This window comes from Nelumbo nucifera, chromosome 2 (assembly GCF_055504915.1).
Source record: "Nelumbo nucifera cultivar China Antique chromosome 2, China Antique-T2T, whole genome shotgun sequence".
In the NCBI taxonomy this organism is placed as follows: Eukaryota; Viridiplantae; Streptophyta; class Magnoliopsida; order Proteales; family Nelumbonaceae; genus Nelumbo; species Nelumbo nucifera.
In genome coordinates, this window is record NC_142650.1 from 47,236,127 (window position 1) to 47,255,450 (window position 19,324).

The window sequence follows — 19,324 nt, forward strand, 5'->3', positions numbered from 1 at the left end:
CAGTTCACGATTTTTCAAAAATCAGTGGTACTGTGGCATGCACTCCTAATGTTAGTTGGATATTAAGGTTTTCATGCTTATATGTGTATACATATATGTTGCACTTCTACATTTGATTTGGATTTTATAACCTAACTCACAAGTAGATATCAAGAAAAATAGATGTATAAACACAAAACTTATATGTGTATACATAGCATGTATAACATATATTTGTATATTTTTGACATCTATACTGTTATAAAGTGAATGTTTGCCTTAATTTCGGTGCAAACTATAAAATTTAAATTTGATAATATAACGTCAATTTGTATCCTTTTTTTTTTATTTGCACACATGTACATGCCCTTAGGCTAGTGTGTGACTTGAATTGGTTATATAATTATTCTAAATATACTAGTTGTTTTTGCAAGTTTGTATGATGTGATGATTGTCCTTGTTTTGAAAAACAAGATCATACATGTTGTGAGCATCCCTAAACCTAAAAGAGAACCAAATTCATAAGGCTCCATTCTTTTGCAATAAATATTTCATTTGTAGTAGGTGTAAATGTATGGGAATGCAAATGACTGATTGTAAATTTTGGTTAAATTTATCTTCTGATTCAATTGATTCAACCAATGACATGGTCCCCACTTTAATGACAAAATAAAGGCGGGATGAAAGGTTTGTATGGAAGCAATCAAATAAGTAAAATAATGTATCAAAATTAAAGCATTTAATAGAATAGCTACTACGAGCAAACATGGCCTAAGTGCAGAGAGCTGTGATTTCAGTGAGCTGGACTTGATAACGACTTGTTAATATTTATTCAGTGGGCAGCTGTACATTTGCTGTTGAGCTCCTGAATTCAGTTGCACCTTCTCTACATAGCACAATGATTATCCGGATGATTCTTTATTATTATAATATATCCATTTCGGTTCTGTTGGTTGGGATTTTGCAGAGTGCAGTGGACGCTCCCCACATTTTTGTGATCCTGTAACCCCTGTTGGTGGTCCCCCGAGAGATTTTTATCATAGAAACTAGGTATTTTCACAGCTCTTGACTTGCTGAAAACAAGAACCTAAGTACGATATGTTTTCACTTTTCAGTTTTCAGGTAAAGCTAGCATGTCTGAATCCTAGAAACTAGGGCTCCCCACATTTCAGTTTTCACTTTAATGATAAACCCATTGAACGATTGCAACTATAACTTCAAAATGTAATACCACCAACAAAGATCAAGTTAATGGTTTTCATTTATTCCTCATGATAGCATGGGTTAGAGGCTAATTAAGGGTGATCATATTTTCAACAAAGGTTAGGACTTAAGACCATCCCCAATCTATGCCTTCCAAGACCGTAGATGGCTGGACCATTATTTGATAATCGACTTTTATGTATATTATGGAGAATTTACTATATGTTTTTCAAAATACAACACAAAACAACTGCTATATTAACAAAAATTAATAAAATTGTGGAGGCGTTTGTTTGTTTCCATCGCTGCTTTGAGAAAATGATGACACATTGGAGCCATATCAGCAATTCACCTTCAATGGACGTTGAATCTGTTATTTGGTTGATCATTTTCTCAAAAAAACGGCTGTCGATAAAAATTTCGTATTAAATTTGGAGTATAAAAAATGTAGATAAATTCAAAGAAATTTAATTTTTTTTAGAGATGTAAGTGGGATACAAACTCTTTTTTTTTCTACAAAAGAGACTCTAATGTAAATGCACTTTTACACCGATTGAGTTGAGAAACGATGGTTCAGTGAGAGTGTAAAATATGGACCAGCCATTGTGCCCATTTACACTCATCTTGTTGCAGCTGGAGATTTATTAGAGGGAGGGAGGGAGAGAGAGAGAAGGGTGGAACCAGGGTGTAAAGATCTCCCTTCTCAGAAGCTCAGAAGAGAGAAAGGGAAAAAAGACAGAGCCACCAACGGGAGGAAAACGCCTAGGAACGATGAGATACTGCAGCCATGGAGGAGCAAAATGCCCAGAAGCTGAGAACGCCCATCTGAATCGACCTCCAAGTTCCCCCAATCAAACCCCGTCGAAGGTGGTGGCGGTGAAGGAGAATGCCCAAGCAGAGAATGCCCATCTGAATCGGCCTCCAAGTTCCCCCAATCAAACCCCGTTGGAGGTGGTAGCGGTGAAGGAGAACGCCCATCTGGATTTGCTCCGATGCCACCGATATACACCACCTAATGTTAGGAGAGAGAGAGGGAGAGAGAGAGAGATGTATATTTATTACATCGATTGTCGATGTAATTAAATTAACAATAAACATGGTGTAAAATTACATGTTTACCAAATGTCTATAAAATTAAACCGGAGTGTAAAATTTACCCCGGTTCAATTTTACACCTCTACCAAACGCAGCTTTAGATACTCATTTTTAATGATAAAACCACGCCTGAGTGGCAACTCAATCCTAATGCCTTTTTGGTTGTAGAAATCTTGGTTGAGAGAGAGAGAGAGAGTAGCAGCATTTCTCTATACACTGCCAGTCGGGTCTTGACTTTTTCTTGAATAATCATGAATGAAATTACTAGAAAAGGATGGACAGATGCCTTACAATCTTAATCAGTGCAAAGCAAAAAAAAAAAAAAAAACTCGTGAGAGGGGTGGGGTGAGGAAAGACAACAAGTATTCACCCTTGACACAAGATTGACTAGCTAAGACATGAGATATAATGTTCTTAGACCTAATATGCAAAAGGTAATAAAATCAAACCCTTGCAAATCCACAACCAAATGTTGCTGCTCCGAATTGCAACAAGGGTGACGCTGATGACAAGTAGAGGAACTTTGAACTGGTGGCGACCTGATCATTTAATGATGATCGGAGGCCTTTAGGTGGCTCCCGAGGAAAGGTTCTTCAACATTTTAGTTAGGATTAGATGGGAATCAGGGCCAGTTGAGCTGGTGAAGTGAGCTGCGAAGTGTAGTGCAAGTTGTGAACAATATGAGCAAGTGAGCAACGAGATCGAGAGCAAGAAGTAATGCATGAGATGAGAGTGCTACCCTGGATGGAAAGTCCTCATACAAGCGTTTGGACTTTGGAGTGTCTCCCTTGGTTAGGGTTTTCCACTCTTCCAACGGTGGGTGGCCCACTTTGCTTTCAGTTTGTAAGCCACGCATCACCTCCTCGCATAGTTTTGGACCAATCCATTAATTGTGCAAGAGTGTCTCTAACAGTGGCTCATGTGTCCCATTGTTGACAGGGCGGAGGGCTCAAGCAGTTAGTTATGTTGACTCAAATCGTGGGGATAACTTTGGCTGTCTCAGTTGATCAGGGCCAATAGCATAGGCTGCTGAGAGCGTTTTTGGGCTGGGCAGGCTGGGCATGTTCACCTATTCGAGTCCGGATCTCCTGCCCATGTTTATTGCAGTCATATATGGAGAACATTTCATCCTCTACATAATATTATGCAGGGTGAAATGTTCTCAATTCACGTGGGGTGGTGTATTGTGGGTAGGAGATCCGGAGTCCACCTATTCATGTTCATGTCTTTCTTTTTTATCAAAATAAAATAGGGGGAAATTACTAATTTATCCACTCATGATAACGTGGCATTTCCAAAATTGCTCTCAACAATATAGGTTGTTGGCCCCCAACATCCAAATCCCATGTCGTCTGCTGCCCCATTGCCAATGAGCAACACATGTCACTTCCGTATTGGTTGGAATTAGTTGACCACATGTTGCCTTTTTAGTTGAAGCTTTGTTGATCATGTATTTGTTCCTTAGGCTGTGTTTTGTTACACTGCAATTTTATTTGCACTAGTATAAATGCAAGGGAGTGCAAATGAATATAATGTAAATTCTCTTCGTTTAATTTTGTTTTAGGTTTTACTTTATTTTGTTTCATGTCTTAATTTATTTCATTTGTACTGCAATCAAATAAAATAAGATAGGATTTTAAACAAAAATATGGCAGAATTTACACTCAAAATCATTTGCACTGCCACAATTTTTCATTAGTGCAAATTTAATTGCATTGCAACCAAACATAGCCTTAGGTCGGCCACATTTTTACATCTCAACTTGGCCATGTGTTTGTTTTTCATTGGAGCACGGACCATGACTGCATCACCAATGCTGTATTTGGATGCGATGTAAATCAAGAACCGATGTAAAATTTACATCGGTTCGCTTTTGTACGCGTTTGGTAAATAAGTGTAATCATTATTGACGTAAAACTACACTCCAATTCAGTTTTGCGCACGTTTGGATGGAGTGTAGTTTTACGTCAATGATAGATGTAAAACCTCATCACATTTAAAATTTTACTTCGACAATCGATATAAAATATCGATTTTATCGATGTAAAAATTAAACCACTTTTTACATCGATTTCAAAATACAACGGTCATTATATTTAAGGTTTAGTGTAAAACGTCATCAGCGTATTTTTACACTGATAACGTTTTACACTTCTTCCAAACGCAGCCCAAATATCACCTTGCAATGACAATTTATAAAGGATCTTAACCAATTAAACCACTAGATTTGTTGAGCGTCTTGGCTACCCTAAGACCAATAGGCACCGTTCAAGATGAGTTGATTTATTCCAACTTTTATTGTTGAAGGTGGGTTAATTTCTTCACACTTATTGTAAATGTAGGTCGAAAATTAGTTAACCTGCCTTAAGCCGTTTAAATTTCTGACCTAACTCCCAAGTAGACTTGTTCATGGGCCGGGCTTTTACTCTGTATTAACAGATTTTTCTAAGGCCCGAGCCCGAGTCCGGCCCGACCATCGGGCCTACAACTTGGGTCTGAGCCCGGCCCTCATAAAAAGCTCAAAGCCTAGGCCTGGGCCCGAGCCCGAAATTTAACCCATACTGTTACTATTGCTGAAGTGGCTGAATTGAGAGAGAGAGAGAGAGAGAAATTATAAAGAAAATAATAAAAAATGTATATATTAAATTATAAATATATATTTTAATAAATATTATATTATTTATATATTTCATATAATATATAAAATACATATTATATATTTTATAAAATATATAATGCTGAGTTAGGCCGGGCCGGGCTTTTTTGACAAATCCCGAGCCTAGCCTGAAACACAGTCGGGCTTACTGTGTTAGGCCTGAGGTCAGGCCTACAAGCCTAATTACATAACCAAGCCCGACTGGGGTGCGGGCTAGGTCGGGCCATCGGGCTACCCGACCCATGAACAGGTCTACTCCCAAGGTTTTGTAGATCTTGGCTCACATAGCACATTTAATGAGCACTTGGTAAATATTCTGGCAAATATTCAAAAGTGGTTTTTAATCTTTTTCAAAGGTAGGCTGGGGGTATTTTAAGAGACAGGTGTAAAAAAAAATCTAAGTGTGTATTGAATGTGCTTACAATGTTGTGCCTATCTTATTTGGATTTCACACAGGAATGGTCGTGTCCTTGTCCATGAGACTAATGTTCCATAGTTTTCTCGCCATATAATGTTTCCTTATTGTGTTTCAATGGTTGAAAGTTGAATCAGAACCCACGTTCTTATTCACTTCCCTTCTACCCAATATAACTACCATTGCGAGGACATTCCCTGACGAATGTCTACAGCTCCCACCATTCAAACACGTGGCCTTCTCATTTTTTTTTGGAAATTTAGACACATGGCATTTTTTGAGAAGTTATTAAAACCCACCACCACTATTCAAACAAGTGGTCTTCTCATTTTTTGAAAAAGCTAGACACGTGGTAATCTCTATTAAAGCCCACAACCCACTAATAGGTTACAACCTCCTACCATTCACACATGTAGCCTTCTCATTTTTCTAGAAAGCTAGACACGTGGCTTTTTCTAAGAAGTTGATGCTAAAACCCACAACCCACTACCACCACTCAGACACGTGGCATCTTATTAAATCAAGAAATATGATTCAAAAAGTGGGTAGTTTCACTCCTAAACATTTTCAATAAATAGTTATTTATTAGTTTAACACATGTTTATCCATAATCTGTTAAATACAAATAGTGATACCCATTAAAAGATCACCATAAACCCACATTTGTTTTCAAATGATTTTTTTTTTAAATAAAATACTTTATTAATTACAAACTTGATTTATCTTTTAGGAAGCAACTTAATTTAACTTTTAAAAATAAATAACTCAAAATAGATTTATTAGATAAATAGTAATTACCAAATAAAGTGGGTTATTGTTTACCAATAAAGCCTCATTTAACATCTTAAATCAAATTAAAAAAAAACATAAATTAATAATAGGTTTCAAATAAAATAGGTCTGAATAGATTGTCAATTACATAGATGCAAGACCCATATTAGCTTTTTAATTTAATTTTTGGTAATTAAATAGTAAACTTCAAACTAAATTATAGACACATTTAATTACCCCTTACTTAATATTGGGGTCATTCTCTAGTAAAAACATAAAGGTTATTTCCATGCATGCTAATGCTTAAGTCATTTCTATGATTGTATATTTCTCACTTAATTTCTTCGAAGTTAAATAGGTTCATGTCATTTCTACAAATTCAAACTGTTCATCCCATAACGATATAGGTCTCTTAGAGAGGGCCTTTGGATGTTTTGAAAAGTCCGACTATGTTTAAGAAAAACGGGAAAAAGTGAATCAGATAATAACAAATAAAAAAGAGAGGTTTAATCTAACAAATTGTTGAGCATGAGGAGTTGAGGACATATGAACATTATCAACTTTTATATCATTACAACTAACATATAACTTACTTTAATAATTAGAGTCGGGCACCACAATAGATTTATTATTATTATTATTATTATTATTATTATTATTATTATTATTATTATTATTATTATTATTATTATTATTATTATTATTATTATTATTTGTTTTAAGGCACAAAGCCGAAATTCATTCAACTAAAACCTTGATTACAAATCATTGCTCACACCAATAAACATTTAACTCATTGTACTTCATTGCTTCATTATTTTTATAATTTGATTTGAATAAATTGATTGATAAAAATAGATTAAATGATAGGGCAGATCTCTTAAAGTATTTTTAAGTTTTAGAAAATGGACTTATTCACCCTTACAATTTAGAAATTGTCTTAAAATACCTTTAAGTTTTTCTGACAATTGACTAAATTCTTCCCAAAAGTTAACATCCATTAGCGTTCTGTCACAATCTGTTCATATGTAAATCCATGTGACGTATATAATTTTTAAATTCCACTATTACCCTTTTATGGTCAATTTTGTCCTCCAGTACCATTCAAAATTTCAAAATATAACTCAACAAAGGCCAAAAGTCTTTTCCTTTTTCTAAAATTTAGAGATATGCATCAACTGAGAGAAAACAATTTTATGAGATCGGTTTCTATCAGGGCAAACTTGTGCCCACACCATTCTAACAACCTTTTGCAACCTTGCTTTTAGAATATCTCCCCATGAAATAAAGCACACAAGTACAAAGATATTCTCAATCCATGGTAATAAAGACTGCTCGAATGGGCTTTACCCGGACTAAAGCCAAACTCCAACTTTATCACACATAAACAAAATATCCTAAGGGTTCCAAATTTAGTTTGATAAACCATTTCTATCTATGTTCTAGAGTGAAGAAAAGAGTAACCCATTTGCTTTGTAAAGCGATATAGCATCCCTACACCTTTGTTTTGTAGCCTTGACTAAAACAGTAAAAGCAAGAAACTATTACTTAGGCACACATTCAAATAGGGATGGCGAATGGGTGGATTGTTAGATTGGGTTGGGTTGGGTGTGGGTTGAGTATCAACCCCCTCATATTGATTCTCCAACCCAATTGCCACCCATATTTATTGATGTTAGTGGCCACAACCCACCCTAAACCAAATTGTGATTTTTTTTAATTTTCTCTATTTCAAATGAATTAAACATGGAAACATCAACTAAGAAGACATAAAAATGATAAAAAAAGTTCAAAAAATATTTTTCAAATGAAAATAAAAATGCACAAAAACACTAAAAATGATAAATATATTTCATATAAAACATAAAAAATTATAGAAAAAAATAAAAATAAATAAATGAAAGTATCAATTTACATAAAATATAAATTTGTAAAAAAACGTAGAAAACTTCAAAAAATACAAAAAAAGCATAAATTTAGCAAAATAGAAATTGCATACAAATCAAATAGATTATAAAAAAACTATAGAAAAAACAAAAAATGCAAATAAATAACAAAAAATATAGCAAAATGTATAATCTACAAAAACAACAAAAATTATGAAATATTTAGAAAAGTGATAAAATTCAAAGAAAATACAAAAACTACTAGAAACATAAAAATTGCAATAAAATTTCTTTGAATTTTTTAATGCAAGAAAATAAAACGTAAAAATGTAGGAAAATTTTTTGATAGAAGTTTTCTTCATTTTTTTAAATTAATAGAAAATTTAAAAATGTAGGAAAATATAAGAAAATTTGAGAAAATATTTTTGATTCCATCTTCTTTAAAGGTAGTGAACATATATCTATCTTCATAAGGAAGATGATGAACACAAATATGGGCTTGAACCATATCTAGCATGATCTCCTCCTTTACAGGCGGTGGATCTGTTTTATGAACCTGTATTTGTTTTCATAGAGGAAGATGATGAAGGTTTGAACCAGATTTGCGATCTCTTCCTTTACAAGCAATGGATCTATGTTTGCAAACCCATATATATCTTCACTACCCTATATTCAATAGAGGAAGACAACAGTGTAATCCCCTCCTTTACAACTTAATGGGTACTTCGACCCAACTCACCCTGACCATCTTCCCCTAACCCAAATGAATGGCTCAACCCATAATGATCCACATCTTAAATGGGTGGGTTAAATGGGTTGGGGTCAATATCGCATCCCTACATTCAAAAGCACAACATCCCTAGCCACCTGCATTATTATTTATATTTTCTTCAATATTGAAAGTAAGAAACAATAATTAATAAATTTTTAATTGAAGAAGGACTTTAGAGATTACCATAAATAATCAAGTTTAAATTTTATTGCTTAGAAGATACCCATCTTTATAATAGTAGTTGGAGGAACCTAGAAATAATTAAGATGAAATATGAAAATTAATTATTTGTTTATATGAAAAAGTATATATACTATGTTGTTTGTTTGTTTGTAGAATAAGAATTTGAATACCTTACCTACTTCATTGACTTTCTCTTCCTCTCTCTCTCACACACACAAAAGTGTGCCTTTGTCCTCAATTGTTATAATTCAATTAGCAAAAGATCTCTCTCACACACGCACACGTGTCCCTTTGTCCCCAATTGTGTTAATTCAATTAGCAAAAGGCAATTAAAAGCCTTGATATAAAAAATGTTACATGTTTATTCAAATGCTCATTTTGAAAATTAAAAAAATGATGGATAAAATACTCATTTCATTAATTTAGTGGTAACTACAGTTCTCATTTATCAAAGAACTTAGCAATAACGATAATTTCTAAACAGTAGGGTGGGGTGAATATATCAATTTACTAAAACATATGGGCATTTTAAAAAATTTGTCTTAAATAATATTAGTGGTTAAACCCTTCTGTTTTGGTAATGGACACGTTCCATATGCAAAAGTTGCGTATTGTGTTTTGTTCAATCAATGCAATATGTTTTTCATTATAATTTACAAACAAATATATGGACATTTAGAGAAAATGCCTGATCAGTACCTTATATTTAGGGTTGTGTTAAGTCAGTTTCCAAACTTTAAATATGTCTTTGCATTATTTGAATTTTTAAAAACTGTATAATAGGTCCTTATCGGACAGGTGAAATGATAGCAATACCGGCCCATTATATATTATCTAATTTTTTTTATCTACCACATCCACATAAACCAATTTAATAATAGAATGGCTTGAATTGGTAGCGTTTCAGATACAGTGATTGTGGCGGAGAATCACAATGTTTGAGGGCGATTCAAAATGGATTAAAGTTGACTAAAATTTCCTGTACATTGAGTATGTATTTGGAATCATGGGCGTTTATTGAATAAACGCTGCCACATATGCACCACTTTAGCATTTCCTCTATTGTGCTGATTTGTACTCATAGATATTTGAAAAAGCAGGTATTGCTTTATGTGCGTGTGTACATTGGGGAAGCTTCATTTTAACACTTCCCCCAATGGGTAAGCGTTTATTCACTATTTTGCTGATGTGGCGTCTAATGGTGCCTAAGTGTCAATAAACAGATTCATTATTGTTTTTCTCAGTTTTACAAACAAATCAAGTACAAATGTTTACACATACTTATCATCGAGCCTAACTCATTGAGAATCGGTACCACTGTTACTCTCTCTTTATCTTCTCCAAGGTAAATATGGTTTAAGCACTCCCTTTACCGTACTTGCTTTGCTCTGAAAGACATCACTTTAGATTCTTCTCAGCTCATGCTGACTCCCATGACCGTTGACGGCGAGGGAGCATCGCCACCTCCTCCCCCTGCTCCCATCTTCGACGGCGAATTCATCCTTTAATTGCTTCAAAAATACCCTCAACCCCATATACCTCCTTCAACACCACCAAACACCAGTTCTTCTTTAACCCCACCTCCATCTCTCCCCGTCAATCCTTTTTGGTAATCTTGGTGCTGGTGGAAATTTGTTGCGGCTTCTAGAAACAACAGCAGAAGAGCACACTAATGTTTGGTTCATTGGCACGAGAACTTTGGAGCCACGAGGGGTTATTGAACGGGAATTCTTCGCAGCCCCGAGCCTAGAGGTTGATGGGGTAAACTTAGAGGCGCAATTCAATATTTAGAATGATCAAGAAAAGGTTTTGGGTAGCAAAACCTCATATGGTTGAGAGTTTTGTTCTCCAAGTTCTGTTGGATTTTACTCTTATGGGTTTGATTGGTCAATTACATGAGAAATTGCACCTACACACTTGATTGAAAAATTAGCTTTTCTCTTACAAAATCCAGTTTTGAACTTGTCCCCACATTAGAAAATTATAAGCTTTATTTTCTGTATTTTAATAGGAGCTGATTTACACTCCTTAGAAATAGTAGAGGAGAGTATGGGGGTTTGATACCGCGCAACGCACGTGCACGCGTGCGTGCGCGTGTATGCGGCGCAATGAGGCACTTTGGAGGTGCACTTTGCTCGCATTTCACGCGCACCCGCGTAGCTCGCAAAGGGCGGCTTTGGTTTTGGTGTGATGGTGACCGTTGATCACCATTGATGAGATCAACGGTCACGATTTGATCGGGTGTAATCAAGAGGCACAATTCAAAGTTAACAGTCATTAACTGTTAACTACTTTTTAAACAGTCACAATGATTGAAATTGTAACTGTTCAAGATGCCTTCTCTAAACCAACACCTACCTTTTCTTCATACCTCTTCATAAACTATTTAAGGAGCATGAATCAGACTTCAAAAACACACATTTTCGAAATCCACTTTCTCTCTCTCTCTCAGTCCGGTCTGCTACAGTCTCATAGAAGATTTCTTCGGAGATTCTTCAACTTTGCTGGTTGCAGATTCTCGCCCAAGGCTCTATTGTATCCTGGGAACGGATTTGCCTATAACCCAACAGCAAACTCAGTGAAACTGAGTGCGGGAAAATAACGTTCTAAAGACAGTGTCTTCAGACGCGCCTCAGAGCTTCTTCTCCAAAGTTACAGTGACCCCATTTTCCAGCAATTTTAGAACGTTATTCTGCAATGAAGGTGGAAACAAGCATGACTTTGATCAAGATGATGAACTAAGATCTTGTTCGATGGAGCAAACTTCAGCCGATGGCAAGACAATATGATTTTCTTTCTGACCACACTAAAATTATACTATCTACTGGACCCGAATTTGCAATCACTTCCTGAACCCATTGACAAAGACTCAAAAAACTAAAGAAGGAAAGAACAAAACGAGAAGATGACTCACTTCTGTGCCGATGACACATACTGAATGTCTTATCAGACCATTTCTACAACTTCTAAAATGAACTTACATCTTCAAAAGAACTCTGAAAGGCCCTGAAATTCAAACACAATGTGCAAGAAATAGGTACGAATAAGTATCTTATTACATAGTACTTTGACTTCACCACAATAGTTGAGACAACTATTGTGCATAATGAATTCATTAAAAATGATAAAAATTAATGAAAATTTAAAATGCATAACCCATTTTATTAACAATGATTTATTGCAAAAATTAGTAAATAATAATGAAAAATACTAACAATTAATTAAAAATAAGAAATTTAAATATAAAAAATATTAATTGATAATTTCAATAATATTATAAGATAACTTTGTATCTATTTTTTGTTCAAATTCGCGGTAATTAATAGGAAGGATACCATGAATTTTATTTATCCAAACCTTTTCTATTGAATCTTTTATCGAAGTAATTGAATAATTATTCATGATTGAGCATGAATACAGTATTTTGATTGTTCCATGATAGAGTCCGTTCAAAAAAGGATCATACATTTTAGGCAAGCAAATTTGTTCAGTTTCATCATTACACAATCGAGTCCTTTTTTTAAATACATTCAAAACAAGAGATCGCTTGCCTAGGGCTTCAATTCGATTTCTAAACTTGTTATTTATGTTATCCTTTTTTTGTTCATTGATATAAACCCAATGATTATATAGTTTGTCAGAGGAGAGTTTTTCTATCGTGCATAAAGAGATCTTTTTTGTATCATTTCTCCAAAAGTTGATAAATTAGGTGGATATGTAAAGTATATTTTCTGTTTTGCATCACTTTGGCATGTAAAAAAGAAAAAATATTGTGACATTTCATTTCTTACAGTATTTTCTAACCGATTTTTTTTATATATATCACAATGGATGATTCCATCATTTATAATTGAAAAGAAGAGTAACAATAGGTTTTTCAAACCAAAAGAGGTTTTTTCCTGTTTAGTCCCCTCAATTTTGGAAGTTGTTTTTATTTCTACATCTGTTTCTTCCTTACTTTCCCCCTTTCTTCCGTTTCTGAGGTTTCTTAGTGAAAATAGGTGATGACATTCTGCCTAAATAGTAGACACTGGTGATAAATAAGAGAATATAAAGATTTGAGCAAATAGAATGATTTTGCCATATCCAAAATAATACCAATCCAACCCATTTCATGAATAAAATGTGACCAATTAACCAACCAACAAAACTACTTGTTACAAATAACATCTTGTTGTTGCATCGAAACATATAAATGTTGACTAACCTGACTAATGTTGAACTTGATAAAATGAAATGGTTGAATAATTGAAAAATGAGATTATTCAGGAATACCATTGAATGTTGAGATTACACATTGAATTTCCAGTAGTAGATCCATAATCAAAAAAGTGTTTGTGATTGTTCCAAAAGAAATAAAACAAAAGATACAATAGAACTAGGACAGTTATTGTATGAGGTTTATCCAATGCTAGATGCAGAGGCACACAATAGATCGATACGAACATCATGAGCTGTCCCGTAATAAAACTAGTTGTTGTTGATACCTCATTCTCAGTTCCTTCTTCCATAACCCGAGTTCGAAGAAAGAAGAGATAAGAGGGCCCTATGGAGAATGTGGTTATAAATCCATAATAGAGTTCGACCACAACGACTAAACTGATTATCTTCATGCATAAGGAGAATAGATTACCAGGTAGAAAAGATTTCAAAATCATCATAAACCTCCCTTTTTTTCTTTTCTATTTAAATTTCTTGATTATTATATGATGATTTCTTAACCTTCCATATATAAAAATAGAAAGAGATAGACTAGAAATAACATCTCTTATGTTAGATATATATAGAAAAAGAAAGCATGCAAGTCATGTCATGCCAGCCAGTACGACCTGATTTATACCTCTACTTAAACTCACACAATACTGAGGACGGGGCGGAAAAATCCAAGGATTCCCCATCCTTGATGAGGAGTGGGGTGCCTTGCCCCTGAAATCACCAGACATTGAAGAGTGGTTGCCTTGTCCTGAACCTGCCTGACACTGGGGACCGGGCGGGGATGGGGTAAAGTGTCTTGACTATGGGGCAGGGACAGGGATGGGGTGCCCCGCCCTGAACCCACCCCGTTGTCATTCGTATATAATTATTAATTATCAGTGAAATTAATAAAAATATTTGTTTTTGTAATTATTTTTATTTATTTAAAGTTAATCAAAATTTCATTTAAAAATAATAATAATTATTAAAATTACTACAAATTATTAATAAAACTAAATTTATTAAAAAATATTTGTTCATATTAACTTAACAATAATTATTTTTTGTAAATCAGTATTAAATGAAAATTACAATTATTATTTTAGATATTAACAATAACTTCGAATACTTTTAGTTAATTAACAATAAATTTTGATTATTAATTTAATACTAATTAATAGTAAATAAAATTATTAAATCTTTCAAATTTTCTCGTGCATCACACGGGTCCCCTCTAGTTCTATTAATTAAATTAATACATAATAAACTAATAATTCCAATAACACAAAAACTTATACTTTTAAAAATCAACCTCAAAAAATAGTGTTTTCGTCTAAGTGCTGGTAATAAATTAAACCACTTGAGGTCAAATGGGCCAATCCATATTGTCACAATTAAATGATAAAATTCAATAATAGATAAAATGCAAACAAAAAATGATATTAAAAAATTGGAAACATTTTTAACATCATATATTCAACATATTAAACAATAATAAGTATGATAAATAATAAATGTTTTTATTAATAATAGAAATGGAATGTAAAATTTAAAACCAATTGGAAATAAAACTATTTTCCTATTCTCCTTCATTAAATCTCATATATAAGGTATATTCTCTCATTAAATTCTATATTTAAGATATTCTTTTCTTATCATTAAATTAAACTAATTAAATCAACAATTTAATTTTAATAGTATAAAAATAAATATTTTGAAAAATAATTTGAAAACAAAACCATTTTCTTCCTTGGGGTGAGAAAAAAAAATCAAAAAATCAAACCGAAAAATCGGTTAACCGAACTGGTTGATTCGGTTTTGGTTAACCATTTAAAAAAATCGGCAATTAATCGAACCGACTGATATATATACAATATTATATATTTATAATATTATATTTTTTTTTTGAAAATCGAATAAAAAAGTTCAACAGTCTAAGACTTTCAACCTTTCTCTTTGAGCCTTTCAATTGATAATTGAAATATATTATATTTTATTTCAATTGAAAATCGAATACTGCTAGAGTGCTAGTCTCTCGGTCTCTTCAAAAATCGAAACCTTGTCTTTCTCTGTTTATCTCTTCGAACTTCGAAACCTAAACCTTCTCTCAGTTCTCTGTTTCTCACTCTCTCAATCTCTCTTAGTCTTCAACTCTTCAAATTCCCTAGATGGCCAGACCCTAATCCCAAGTGGCCAGTTCGGTAGTCGGCACTACAGTTCCCTTTGCTTTCCTTTGACGTCGGTCGTCCTTCGACCGACGACCTCTCTAGCTCTCCCCCAATGTCTTGTCTCTCTATTCTCTGTGAGTGTCTAAGTGAGCATCTCTCTCTTCTCACCTGTCATCTCTGCCGCACGGCCTGCGCCAACCACCAGCACTAAGCAACAATGTTGGTCGTTGCCTCGCCAGCAAGCAAGCACCAACGCCATCACTATATCTCTCTTCTCTCTCTCTCATCTCTCCTCTCTACGGCTCCACCACGCACCACCTCTCAAATTCACACTTCAGGCGACAACCGACAGCAACCTCTATCACGAACCAGTTCGGCACCGACAGCAACCATCAACAGTTTTAGGGTTTTTTTTTTTATTTCAAGTGCATAAAAAACCGAAAAACCGAACCACGGTTAACCGGTTGCATCAGTTCGGTTTCAGTTTTGATATTTAAAAAGCCGATCAGGTTGGTTCGGTTTAAAAGAAAACCCACGGAGCACCCCCTACGAGTGCGAGTGGTGGGTAAGCAATTCAACTGTTCAAACATTTGGAGTCAAATGGGTTAATAAATAATGTCATAATAAAATAAAATAAATAAAATATATAATACAAAAAAAGAACTAGGCATATCTCTAATTTTGTATATTCATTATACTAAACAAAAAGAAGTATGAAATGTAAGAAGTATTTTTATTAATGATGAAAATGAATGCCAAATTTAAAATCAACATAGAAATAAAATGATGTCATCATCAAATAATAAAATTTTTTGAAAACAAAACATACAAAGAATCACTAAAATAAAAAAAATAGAGAAAAATTTGGGCACATATTTAATGTTATATATTTATAAAAATAAAATATTTGGTACATCTCTAATATTATGCAATCATTATACTGAACAAAAATAAGCATTATACAAAGGAAATAGTTTTATCAATGACGAAGATGTAATACAAAATTTAATATCAACCTAGAAATCAAATTATTTTTTTCTTTTCGGGTGGTGGGTTAGTGATTTGGTTTAATGGATTAATCGATGATATAATCGTTAAATAATGAATCTTTGAAAAATAAAAAAGTACAAATAATCAAAATAATATAAACACACACACACACACACACACATATATATATATATTAATTATGTCAAACAAAAATCAAGTGTGATATGTAATTATTTATATAATAAATATGAAAAATATATAATTTAAAACTAATCAGAAAGTAAAGCTATTTTATTATTTAGATGGTGGGTCAATGATCAAACTTTTCAAAGAAACCCATGATATGATAATTGAATAATAAATATTAAAAAAAAGATAGAACACAAAAAAAAAGAAAAGTTCAGAATTTTATTGAAAACATTTGGGAACATTTAATGTTGTAATTCATCATAATAATTAAAAATTATTATGAAAATAAAATTTATTTTTATTTATTCTAGAAATTGAATAATACTAGTAGCAGTAGTAGGAAACTAGTAATAATAATAATAATAATAGTTTTTGTAAATTAAAATCTCCACGTGCAAATGCACGTAATAATAATAGAAAGTTCAATTAATTTGGTTAACTGAATTTCTAATTCTAAAGACCAAAACAAAATTGAATTAACCGAACCGACTTAACTAAAAACTAAAAAAACCGAAACCAAAATGTTCGGTTTTAACCAAATAATGCTCACCCCTAGTCCTTTATCGAGAAGTAATCTTCATACTATTTCAACATTGTTATGGTTTCTTTTTAAATTTTATGTAGTTGATGAAAATTTCTTGTATAATATTAAATCTTAATTTCTTATATCTTTTTTAATTTATTGTCTATATGCTTTGTTACATATGCTCTACCAATTATTTCTTTTAAGACATTGTTAGAACTTGGACAGTTCCTAACACCATCATCAATTCATTTGAATTTGTTCCTGGCACCGTCGTAGTAATAGTGTGGCCATTTAGTCTCAAGGTAGAAGACAATGAATAGTGTCTTCATCCAATGATAGTTTTGATATTTTTAAATGTTTTAAGTGGCACATGTCATCATGTGATACATATAATTGATGAACCGTATAAGAGCCCATTAGACACATTTTGAAAGTTCAAATATTACATATACACGTTTTAAAGTTTAGAGACTAACTTTTCACAACCCCTAAAATACAAGATAAATTACCCTAACGCCTTGAGAATATGCACTAATACAATGTAACCTATATGCTATATAAGTATTTTTCTTGTTTGAAATAAGATGAAATAAGATGGAACCTCCGAGAATGATTTTCAAAAGTGGTTTTCGCTTAGGTAGTGACTCGAAGGCACTGGCTAATCAATTCGGGTAAGACTTGGGTGGTACAGGGAAAGGATTAGCAACCCCACTCCCACGTCCAATACGTGGGGCCTACATGGTGATTGCAAAATAAACATAATTGCAAATAAATAATTAAAATAAAGCAGAGATAATATAGAAAATAGCAGGCTGAAAATAACAAACTCCATCAGCTCTAAAAGACGTTGCCTTCCATACTCACAAACCAATCCCCTTTGGACGAAAGATACTCTGTCACCCCTTTTCTATTGAAAAATGTTCAGCCTTATATTTTCGTTTGAATTTAACTATCAACCAAATTATACAGAATCAACAATTTGTCATAGGATACAATTGTAGACATATAATGGATAAAAACAAATAAAAAAAAAGAATTGTCGCATTTGCATAAACATTCTTAGTTCAGTGATATAGTTCAGCAAGTTCCGGCTGCTCTGCAAGTTGATTCGGCAGGGAGCAAACAATGGAGAAAAAAAAAAGGAAAAAGAAAAAAGAAAAGACGATTAACGGAGCTTACCTGAGTTGGAATTGGATGTCGGCCTGAAAACTGTCACGGAACAAGGGATATCTTTGATTTGCTTTGATGTGGGACGGAACAGATAAAAGGAGAAGTCGAGCGCTGTAGTCGATGTGGCCTAAACGGAGGACGTTGCACAGTTCTGAAGACTTGATAAAGTCTGATCTGAGCTATACTTCAAATTTGATGTCTGAAATGCTCAAACAGGGGAGTTCAAACTAGCTTCACACTCGGGGGAGGTGGACGAACTAGTGATCTGGGAATAACATCGGCATGAGGGAGAAGAGGAAGGGGAAAGAGAAAGAAAGCAAGAGAGAGAGGGAGAATGAGAGAGAGAGCTCACCGTCGATGCTAGAAATTGTAGTGGCGATGGTGAGCTTTCGGATTGACAATAGGGGGAGAGAAGGTGTTTGAATCATCAAAAAAAAAGGGGGGGGAGAAGAAAGAAATTAAGCGAGTGATAGAAGTCAGGGAAGATGATAGTACGCTGCCGCTGTTGAGTTCGAATCCGCCGCTGAAAAGAGGAACGGGAGGGAGGAAGAAGAAGAAGGAGAAGAAGGAGAATAAGAAGAGAGAGAAGAAAAAGGGAGATCGGAGTGTGGTCGGAGGTAAGGGAAAGAACTTTACTGCCGCTGATTTCTTCGCCGCTCAAAGTCGCTCGAAGGGAGAGACGATGAACAGTGCTTCCTCTCTAACCTCTTCTGGATTAGGTTAAAAGAGAGTTTTGGTTTTGCATTTATAATGGTAGGGGTAATTTTGTAATTTCGGTAAAAATGTGGGCATTTTGGTAATTTAATTGGCTGGGTTAAACTGGATCCAGGGTTTAATGATGGACGGTCCGGGTCAATATACTGGAGGGTTGAGATGGGTCTAACCACGAGAGTGGGTTTGTATGGGGGTTAATAGGATTGGTCGAAATTGAATCTTTTTTTATGGAAGGTTTAATTGGGGTATTTTTGGCTGAAATTTTATAGAGTGGGGTTTTTGAACATTCTGAGTTGATTAGTGGGGTCAAATTGGCCCAACTGGGCCTGGATCAGACAGATCTGGAAAGGGCTTAATTCGACTAATTTGGAACCTCAATATGAAATCTATGGTCGATGAAGGGTAAACGAAAG